We start from the raw sequence: 10,208 nt of genomic DNA on the forward strand, positions 1-10,208 counted from the left end.
CGGCTGCAGCTGTCCAGGAGCCATGGTAACAACTGCGATAGGGTACAGGATGGCCCCTGCCTGGTGCTGCTCAGACTGCACTGCAACAGCTGAGGGTACAGGATGGCCCCTGCCTGGTGCTGCTCAGCCTGCACTGCAACACCTGAGGGTACAGGATGGCCCCTGCCTGGTACTGCTCAGACTGCACTGCAACAACTGGAGGTACAGGGTGGCCCCTGCCTGGTACTGCTCAGACTGCACTGCAACAACTGGAGGTACAGGATGGCTCCTACCTGGTACTTCTCAGACTGCACTGCAACAACTGAGGGTACAGGATGGCTCCTGCCTGGTCCCGCTCAGACTGCACTGCAACAACAGGGGGTACAGGATGGCTCCTGCCTGGTCCGGCTCAGACTGCACTGCAACAGCTGGGGGGTACAGGATAGCTACCGTCTGGTACTGCTCAGACTGCACTGCAACAGCTGAGGGTACAGGATGGCTCCTGCCTGGTCCCGCTCAGACTGCACTGCAACAACTGGGGGTACAGGATGGCTCCTGCCTGGTACTGCTCAGACTGCACTGCAACAACTGGGGGTACAGGATGGCTCCTGCCTGGTACTGCTCAGACTGCACTGCAACAACTAGAGGGACAGGATGGCTCCTGCCTGGTACTGCTCAGACTGCACTGCAACAACTGAGGGTACAGGATGGCTCCTGCCTGGTCCCGCTCAGACTGCACTGCAACAACTGGAGGTACAGGATGGCTCCTGCCTGGTACTGCTCAGACTGCACTGCAACAACTGAAGGTACAGGATGGCTCCTGCCTGGTCCCGGTCAGACTGCACTGACACAAATGGGGGTACAGGATGGCCCCTGCCTGGTACTGCTCAGACTGCACTGCAACAACTGGAGGTACAGGATGGCTCCTGCCTGGTACTGCTCAGACTGCACTGCAACAACTGAGGGTACAGGATGGCTTCTGCCTGGTCCCGCTCAGACTGCACTGCAAGAAGTGGGGGTACAGGATGGCTCCTGCCTGGTGCTGCTCAGACTGCACTGCAACAGCTGAGGGTACAGGATGGCCCCTGCCTGGTCCCGCTCTGACTGCACTGCAACAACTGAGGGTACAGGATGGCTCCTGCCTGGTGCTGCTCAGACTGCACTGCAACAGCTGAGGGTACAGGATGGCCCCTGCCTGGTCCCGCTCTGACTGCACTGCAACAACTGAGGGTACAGGATGGCCCCTGCCTGGTCCCGCTCAGACTGCACTGCAACAACTGGGGGTACAGGATGGCTCCTGCCTGGTACTGCTCAGACTGCACTGCAACAACTGAGGGTACAGGATGGCTCCTGCCTGGTACTGCTCAGACTGCACTGCAACAACTGAGGGTACAGGATGGCCCCTGCCTGGTACTGCTCAGACTGCACTGCAACAGCTGAGGGTACAGGATGGCCCCTGCCTGGTCCCGCTCAGACTGCACTGCAACAACTGGGGGTACAGGATGGCTCCTGCCTGGTACTGCTCAGACTGCACTACAACAACTGGAGGTACAGGATGGCTCCAGTCTGGTACTGCTCAGACTGCACTGCAACAACTGAGGGTACAGGATGGCCCCTGCCTGGTACTGCTCAGACTGCACTGCAACAACTGAGGGTACAGGATGGCCCCTGCCTGGTCCGGCTCAGACTGCACTGCAACAGCTGAGGGTACAGGATGGCCCCTGCCTGGTACTGCTCAGCCTGCACTGCAACAACTGGGGGTACAGGATGGCTCCTGCCTGGTACTGCTCAGACTGCACTGCAACAACTGAGGGTACAGGATGGTTCCTGTCTGGTCCGACTCAGACTGCACTGCAACAGCTGGGGGTACAGGATGGCTCCTGCCTGGTACTGCTCAGACTGCACTGCAACAACTGGGGGTACAGGATGGCTCCTGCCTGGTACTGCTCAGACTGCACTGCAACAACTGAGGGTACAGGATGGCTCCTGCCTGGTCCCGCCCAGGTGTTGGTGTACTTGTTGCTGCTGTGGGACTGTGAGGTGGGACCCGCCGGTGATATTCTTTTCACTAATTCACCAGTGTTCCCTGCAGACCGTCCCAGAGCATCTCTTAAGGCCCCCATACACTATGAGATTTATCTGACCTGTAAAATTGCATCTGATTTCCCTTGAATTTCCCCAGCAGCTTCCCAGGACACCTACATACAATTTGACTCTTGATGTGACATTGTTTACATCCAATTTGCGTCAGATAAATCACATGATTTATCTGACGCAAATTGGATGTTCCATGAGATTTATCTGATGGGATGGCCCTAGGGAGTGGCCTGAACAGTGCTATACCTTGCAGGTATTACTGTTCTGAGAAAAGGAGAATGGTGGTATACTGTATGTATAAATAGTTTGTGTGTGTGTGTGTGTGGGGGGGGGGGGGGTGTCATCACTCGTACAAAAAGACACCAGGCATGGTGCCGCAGCGGGAGACACGAACAACTCCCTCAACTCACCTTTTTGTACAGTGCCGCCACCCCCCCTCAAACTATACATAGCCACAGTGCTACTGTCATCTGGAGGGAACGGTTTTGTTTGTTACTAACATTTTGATCCCATTACTGGAGTAAAGTATGTCTCACCTACATGCTTTGAAAAAGGAGCGAGAGCTCCGAAACGTCGGCAGCTTGTATCACTGAATACAAATTTGAAAAAAAGACCTCTGAGTGCCGTTGTTCTTTTCCTCGTACTCATCACCACTGAGGGCACCGGGGCAGCTGCTCAGAAGAGGAGGGTGCCAGGCCATATAGCACAGTTCAAATGTATGTGCTGCACATGTGCTTCGGATCACATTGCATCGCAAATAGTATGTGATACGATGCAATGTAGTCCAAAACACATGCAATTATCGCAGCATGCAGGAGCACCTAAGTAAATGGCCTTTAAAGTTTTGCTGTGCCACATTACACTTCAGGGTGACACAATGTTTATTTTCTCGCATTGGGTTTTTAATATATTTTATTTCTTTAAGATTCAATGAAAAGATTCTGCATTTTAACCCCTTCAGTGGCAGTCCTGGAAATTTTCCGGGCCAAGCTGCAGTGTCGCCAAGCGGCATTTCCAGGCATGCCACAAATCTACAGTTGTGCGCCAGTGGTGCCCGCAGGTGTGCACCAGTAGCGCATCACCTCAGCAGCGACCCCCACTAGGCCGCTCCCTCCCCATCTCCACTGTTGTGCCCTCCCTCACCTGCCATTACTTCGGGAGAGATGGCGGCAGGCTCGGGGATGTTCGGCATAGCTTGGGGGACTCGGGATCGCTCGGGTGTTCAGGCGTCCGATTCCTCCCGAGCCTCACTGAACATCCCCGAGCCTGCCGCCTGCTACCGGTCAGTGTGCTGCTATGATTGGCAGCGGCCGCAGCGGCAGGGGAGCTCCGCTGAAGACCGCTGGAGCGGAGGGGTCACCAGAGGGGAGGGGAGCACTGGGACTCATCTAACCCATCAGTGAAGGGATTAATCAGTTCAAATGTTAGTCCAGTCTGCTGTTTGCCTACCGAGCAAACAGAAGTGTCGAGGATGCAGTCAACCTAGGGCTGCACCACATTCTACAGCACCTGGACAGTCCAGGCACCTATGCAAGGATACTATTTGTTGATTTCAGCTCGGCATTCAACACTATCATCCCTCACATCCTGGAGCCAAAACTCCGTTCACTAGGAGTCCCAGAACCTACATGCTCCTGGATCACTGACTTCCTGACTGAAAGGAAACAGGCGGTGAAAGCAGGCGCATTCATTTCAAACACATGCACAATTAGCACCGGTGCCCCTCAAGGATGTGTCCTCTCCCCCCTGCTCTTCTCCCTCTACACAAACGACTGCACCTCAGCAGAACAGTCAGTAAAAATTATAAAATTTGCAGACGACACAACGGTTATCGGCCTAATCATGGATGGAAACGAGTCGGCATACAGACGGGAGGTGGATCGGCTAACTAAATGGTGTAGTGGAAACAACCTTGACCTCAACCCCCTCAAAACGGTGGAGATGGTGGTGGACTTCAGAAGGAAACCAAATGCCATGCACCCACTCATAATATCTGACAGAGTAGTGTCGAGGGTCGACTCCTTCAAATTCCTAGGAACAAAGATTTCCTGCGACCTCAAATGGGGTCCCAACATCATTACAACTGTCAAGAAGGCTCAGCAGCGGTTGTTCTTCCTGAGGCAACTCAAGAAATTCAACATCCCGCAGGAGCTGCTGCTCATCTTCTACACTGCCATAGTAGAGTCTGTCCTCTGCTCCTCGATCACAATCTGGTTCGGAGGAGCAAACGAGAATGACAGACGAAAGTTGCAAAGAGTGGTGAGGATGGCAGAAAAGATCATTGGGGCGGAGCTCCCCATTGTCCAAGAACTATACCTAGCCAGGGTCAATAAGCGTGCAGGAAAGATCTTGGCGGACAAGCTACACCCTGGCCACAACCTGTTTGAACCCCTTCCGTCAGGCAGACGTTTTAGGTCCATCCCAGCAAAGACGACAAGAACTACAAAAGGCTTCTTCCCAATAGCTGTCCACCAACTAAACCGTATTGAACATACCAAATACTAACTCGAACTTTTCTAGATACATGTGAAATGTATGTGATGTATGTTTATGCCTCTCTTCCCACCCCCTTTGTGTTCCCTGATTGATGCTGCACTGTTACCACAAAAAATTCCAAGCATACGCAAGTATACCTGGCCAATAAAGATGATTCTGATTCTGATTCTGATTCTGATATAATAGCTTGATGTCAGCACATTTTATAACAAGTGTGGAGGTGGACAGACAAGGAAGGACACATACATCCAGTTATCTTACCAGTAGATGCAATTTAGACAATAAATGGTGTTTGTACATTGCTGCTAAGAAGCCATAACCCCGTTACATGATCTTTACGGTCACTGTCTGAATTCAGGAGGTGGGGGTACGGGCTCTACAGAACGTACTGACATTCAGCAGCAGGGGAGGGGGGTCCGGGCTCTACATTCAGCAGCAGGGGAGAGAATCTGTTATCCAGATTGAAGCAGAGAAGAGCGTCACTGCCGCCCTCTGCCCTCTGCAATCCTCTCCCGTCGCTCCTGTAACGTGCTCCAGCTGCTGCTGCTTCTGACTGGGGGTTGGAGGATGGCCGCGCACAGGAGGTACCCGGAGTTCAACATATAGATATATCGGATCTGAAACATCGTGGGTGCTAAAAAGCACCCACGATGTGCCCATGATGGCTCAGATTCCGATATATCTTATGTTCTGCAGGTCCGACCACCTGATCGAATCTGATGAGCACGGGAATGCGCATCAGATTGGATCAGATGTCACAAACATGCGATTTTGGGCCGATTTCATCCGATTTATCGGCCCAAAGTGCCGAAATCGGATGAAATCGGCCAAAAATCGCATAGTGTATGGGGGCCTTTATATATTTGGCTACATCTGTCACTCAAAGTGTGTCTGACTCTCTAACGCTGGGTGGAGCCTCTGACTCACATGACAGAGAGCCCAGTGAGCCCACAGTGAAAGACACCCTCTGCCTAGGGTTACCACCATTCCCCTTTAATTCCGGACACATATTAATTACACAGGTTCTGTGGAAGTTTAAAATCAGGTGAAATGGAGTCTTGAAGTCTGCCAGCCACAGAACCTGTGTAATTAATATGTGTCCGGAATTAAAGGGGAAAGGTGGTAACCCTACCTCTGCCTCCCCATGTTACCCAGCAAAGACACAGCTACTCACCAGACACACCAGGTGAGCGCCCCCCGCCGCCCCCCCTCCCGTGATTCGCGGCACCCCCCACCCCCCCTCCCGCGATTCGCGGCACCCCACCAACACCTCCCCTCCCACGATTCGCGGCACCCCACCCCCTCGCGATTCGCGGCACCCACCCCCGCGACCCCCCCCCCACGATTCGCGTCACCCACCCCCCACGACCCCCCCTCCCGCAATTCACGGCACCCCCGCGCCCCCCCCCGCGCAATTCGCAGGCACCCCCCACCTCCCCCCCCCATTCACGGCAACCCCACGATTAAATGGCACATGCAAAACACTGACACGGCTATGGTCGACAATGAAAAAGGTTGACATGAGTTTTTGAAGATTTATTTTTCACTTTTTGATTCTCATGTGTCGACATGGACACCAATGAAGTGCCACATTTATGTCAACATTTACATGTGTTGATCTTTCTGTGTTGATTTTTTCTTGTGGCAATTTTTTTCCAGTGACAACTATGAACTATGTGCACATCAACCTAGACATCATCAACCAATTCTTTGTATAATATATAATACCTGTTCTGTTTTACTGTAGGTGTTTTAAGTCAGATCTTTTACTGCTACTATTACTGTTTATGTAAATGCATCTGAATGACAGCAACATCCTACCATCCTTCTACAAGAATATATAACCAACTAGGTGATTCATCGCGCCCCGTGCCCCCCCCTCCCGCAATTCGCAGACCCCCCGCGCACCCCCCTCCCGCGATTCACGCCACCCCCCGCGCACCCCCCTCCCGCAATTCGCCACCCCCCCTCACGCGATTCACGACCCCTCCCACGCTTTGCGGACCCCCGCCCTCTCCCGCGATTCGTGGACACCCGCGCCCCCTCCCTCCCTTGATTCACGCCACCCCCTGCACCCCTCCCGCAATTCACGGCACCCCTAAGCCCCTCTTTAGTCCCCCGTATGCCCACAAACCCCTATCACTACCCAGCTTCCTGCTCTCCTGAACCGTAACTTCCACCACTGGGGAGTCGCTGACGCTGTTTTGCCCACATGCCCCTATCATGCCTCATAGCCCAGCCTCCTGCTCTCATGCACCCAACTCCCACCCAGTAGGAGGAGACACTGATTAAGGGCCACCATCCTGTACTGCCACGCTGGACCCTCACCCACTGGCAGAAGCTGCACAGTGTCCCCCACCCTCCTCTTTAGTTCCCCTTATGCCCACACACCCCTATCACTACCCAGCCTCCTGTTTTCCTGTGTCGTGACCTCCACCAGTGGGGAGCCGCTGACTCAGAAACACCCTACTATAATATTGCACACACACACACCTAAACAACATGCACACACACACACACCTAAACAACATGCACACACAGCCCCCCCCCCCCCCCCCACCCACAAATGTCACTGTACCATCCACACTATCAATGTACATCTTACTCTGTAACCGCTTTTTAATTAAACAAAACAATACACACCCCTTCCAAATCATATGCTCTCTATTTAACACATTTCACCTATAACTCAAGTTGCAATACAGGCATCTTTCATACAATTCTAATCATATTTCTCATATACAAATGTTCACAAATTAAGGGGGCGCAGCCCCTTACGCCGGTGTGAAGAGCGCCCGTAGGGCACGATGAATCACCTAGTATATATATATCCTCGCTCACCAGCTCCTTCCTCCCCTGGCGCAATCCTGCTGCGCTGCCCAGTTATAGGACAGGGTACAACGGGTGGTGTGAGTAATGGATACAGGTGCTGGAGGACTCACCGGCTCCAGGTTTCTGACAGTCATTACCCCGACGTCGGAATCCCGGCTTCTAAAAGTCCGACACACAGCAGCGGGTATTCTCCCTTGTGGGGGTCCAGGACGCCCATAGAGGGAGAATAAAATAGGTGGCGAGCGTAGTGTGCCCGGAAGGGGCTTCCTTGCACTCCCACCGCTGTCTGAGTCCCCGCAGTCGGGGTGTTATACCACACCCATGGGTACAGTATAGGTGTGGCACCCTACAACATGATGGTTGCATATATGTATACCTAAGTGAATACTTTAGGACATGTATTAGAGGTTGGTCATTTCACAGAAATGTATAATGCATTATAAGTGCTGTGATACAATATGGTCTGCAGAGACTTTATTAAACTTTCAATGGAAACGTCTCTGGACTAAGATACACTGGTGGTCTCTTTGTTCTGCTATTAGGGGGAGCTGGTGTAAAGGAGAGGGACATGCCAATAAAGTTTCCTGGAGCGGGGACAGCTGAGGCACCAGTGTAGCGCGAGGTGAAGCATATAAAAGAAAAGAGCCGTTACCGGTGTGGCGCAGTGTCCCTGGAATGATTAGGGAAGGCAGAGCTGCGCAGCACGGAGAAGTTCCCCTCAGGAAGGGGTTAACAGCAGAGCGGGGCTGACAGAGTTCTCCGTAGGGATAGGGACTGCAGAGCAACGCAGCATAGATGCGGAAAGCAGTGCTGGGGAAGAAGAGAGACATACCTGAGGCTCCGTGATGTCGGAGGGTCCTTCTCTCCTCTGCAATTGCTGGGCGTCAGAAAAGCGGCAGCAGCTCCCGTGTCCTGGAGTGTGCGGAGTCTGACAGGAGATACAAGAAATTGACGGCGCCATTGCTGGGCATCGCAGGAGGCTGTGAGGAGGCGTCAGCTGAGACTGGGCGGTGACGCAGCAGATGAGTGACAGGCCAAGGCAGAGACTGAGCTGGGCCCTGCAGCATATACGTCCAGGAGAGGGGTGTGGTGAGTGTTGAACCAGCCCCCAAAGCAGCATAAGTGCAGCCTCCAGACCAGCCCATATGAATGGAACTAGGACAGGACAGTAACGGAGGCGGAGTCCAGTGAAAACGGAGTTGAAGAGACCAGGACTAAGGGTGGTGAGTAGTAATTCATCCCCACAGCACAGTATGGGTCACCTCCCTTGATCTCCTGCACTTACATCCCCATTTACTCAGCCCAGCCTAAGTCAAGCTCAGCTATAAGAAGCAGTAGGAACACAGTGGCAGCCTTCAGTTCCAGTTTATCTAAGTACTGTGGAACTGCACTACAGGCATCAAATAGCGACCTCAGAGAAACACAGAGTGGAAGATACTCCCAGACAGATTATTGATATAACTCCGTCAGAGCGGAATCAGGCTAGACCATAGGCTAAACCCGATCAAGGTCAGGGGACGCCTTTTCCACAGCGGAGATCTGGTCCGTGTCAAGTATAGCATTCGCACCGCCAGGCTAGTACAGCGAGGGTCCTGTTAACAGCACAGTACGGAAAGGAGGGCTAAACCCGACTACGGTCAGGGGACGCCCACTGCAGATCTACTCACCTTCGCTTGATAGAAACAGACCACCGGAGAATACCAGTCTATAGAGCTATCCCTATTCATAGGAGTCACAGTGACGTAAGGTTTCTATAAATGTTAACATAGGCTGTGCACAGTGAAGAACAGTGAGGGACATAACTACAGGCTGCAGCAGCATATAAAAGAGACACATATAGACTATTGGCAACTTAACGGACACCTAATTGTTACTGACTTAAATAGCTTATAATCGGTTTTGCTGAAGTTATATATGTGTAGTGGTAGTAGATATATCGTAAGGTTAGTTATGCTTACCTGTTAGAAATATCTAGAATATTCTCAACTTGAATAGGATCCTTAAAGAAAAAGGAAAAGTTAATTAGCAGCGTTATATATATTAGAATACATTATTGCGCAATAATAGTTTTGAATAGAAGATAATCTTTGTTGACTTGCATAACCCATCATAACTAATTTAAGACTGCAGGATCGGGGTACAGGAACGTGAAAGGAGAGGCGGAGATTATATCGTGAAGTCACGTTCCGGTTTAATAAAAAGTATACTGCAATTTGTTTTGTGAAATTGAACGGCATCTGTTTGCTGTTGATATTGTGATTGTTATGTTACTTTCTGTGTAATTGTTCAGCTGAATTCGCTATAATAAACATCTATAAAAACATACTTACGTTGTCCTAACGGGAAAGAAGAGGATATCAAGTCACCTTATAAGTGCAAGTACTTACCTGAAGAATAAGGAGGGTGACATTTGGCGTCTTACGAACAGGATAAGGACAATATCAGAACAATGTCATCGGATGAACAAGATGACGTACTGGGAAACCAGGGAAATGGAGTATCGTCTAGCGTACAGACAGAGCCCATGAATTTGGGCACGAATCCTATCACGCTTCCCTATTATTTCGGTGCACCATGGCTTCCCATGTATTCAGGGGAAGAAACAGATGGGGATGGGAGTGTGTTCAAGGCATTCAGGAAAAGGATCAGGTCAATGTTCAAATTATATAAGCCAGGAAACGAACAACAAATTGAAATCCTGCTGGGTCAACTCAAAGGAGCAGCTGCCAGGGAGGTGGCATCTTGGCCATCAAAACAGAAGCGGACGGCAGAACAGATTCTTCAAAAATTGGCCACGACCTTTG

The sequence above is a fragment of the Crinia signifera genome, chromosome 5, assembly GCF_055691185.1.
Source record: "Crinia signifera chromosome 5, ASM5569118v1, whole genome shotgun sequence".
Lineage (NCBI taxonomy): Eukaryota > Metazoa > Chordata > Amphibia > Anura > Myobatrachidae > Crinia > Crinia signifera.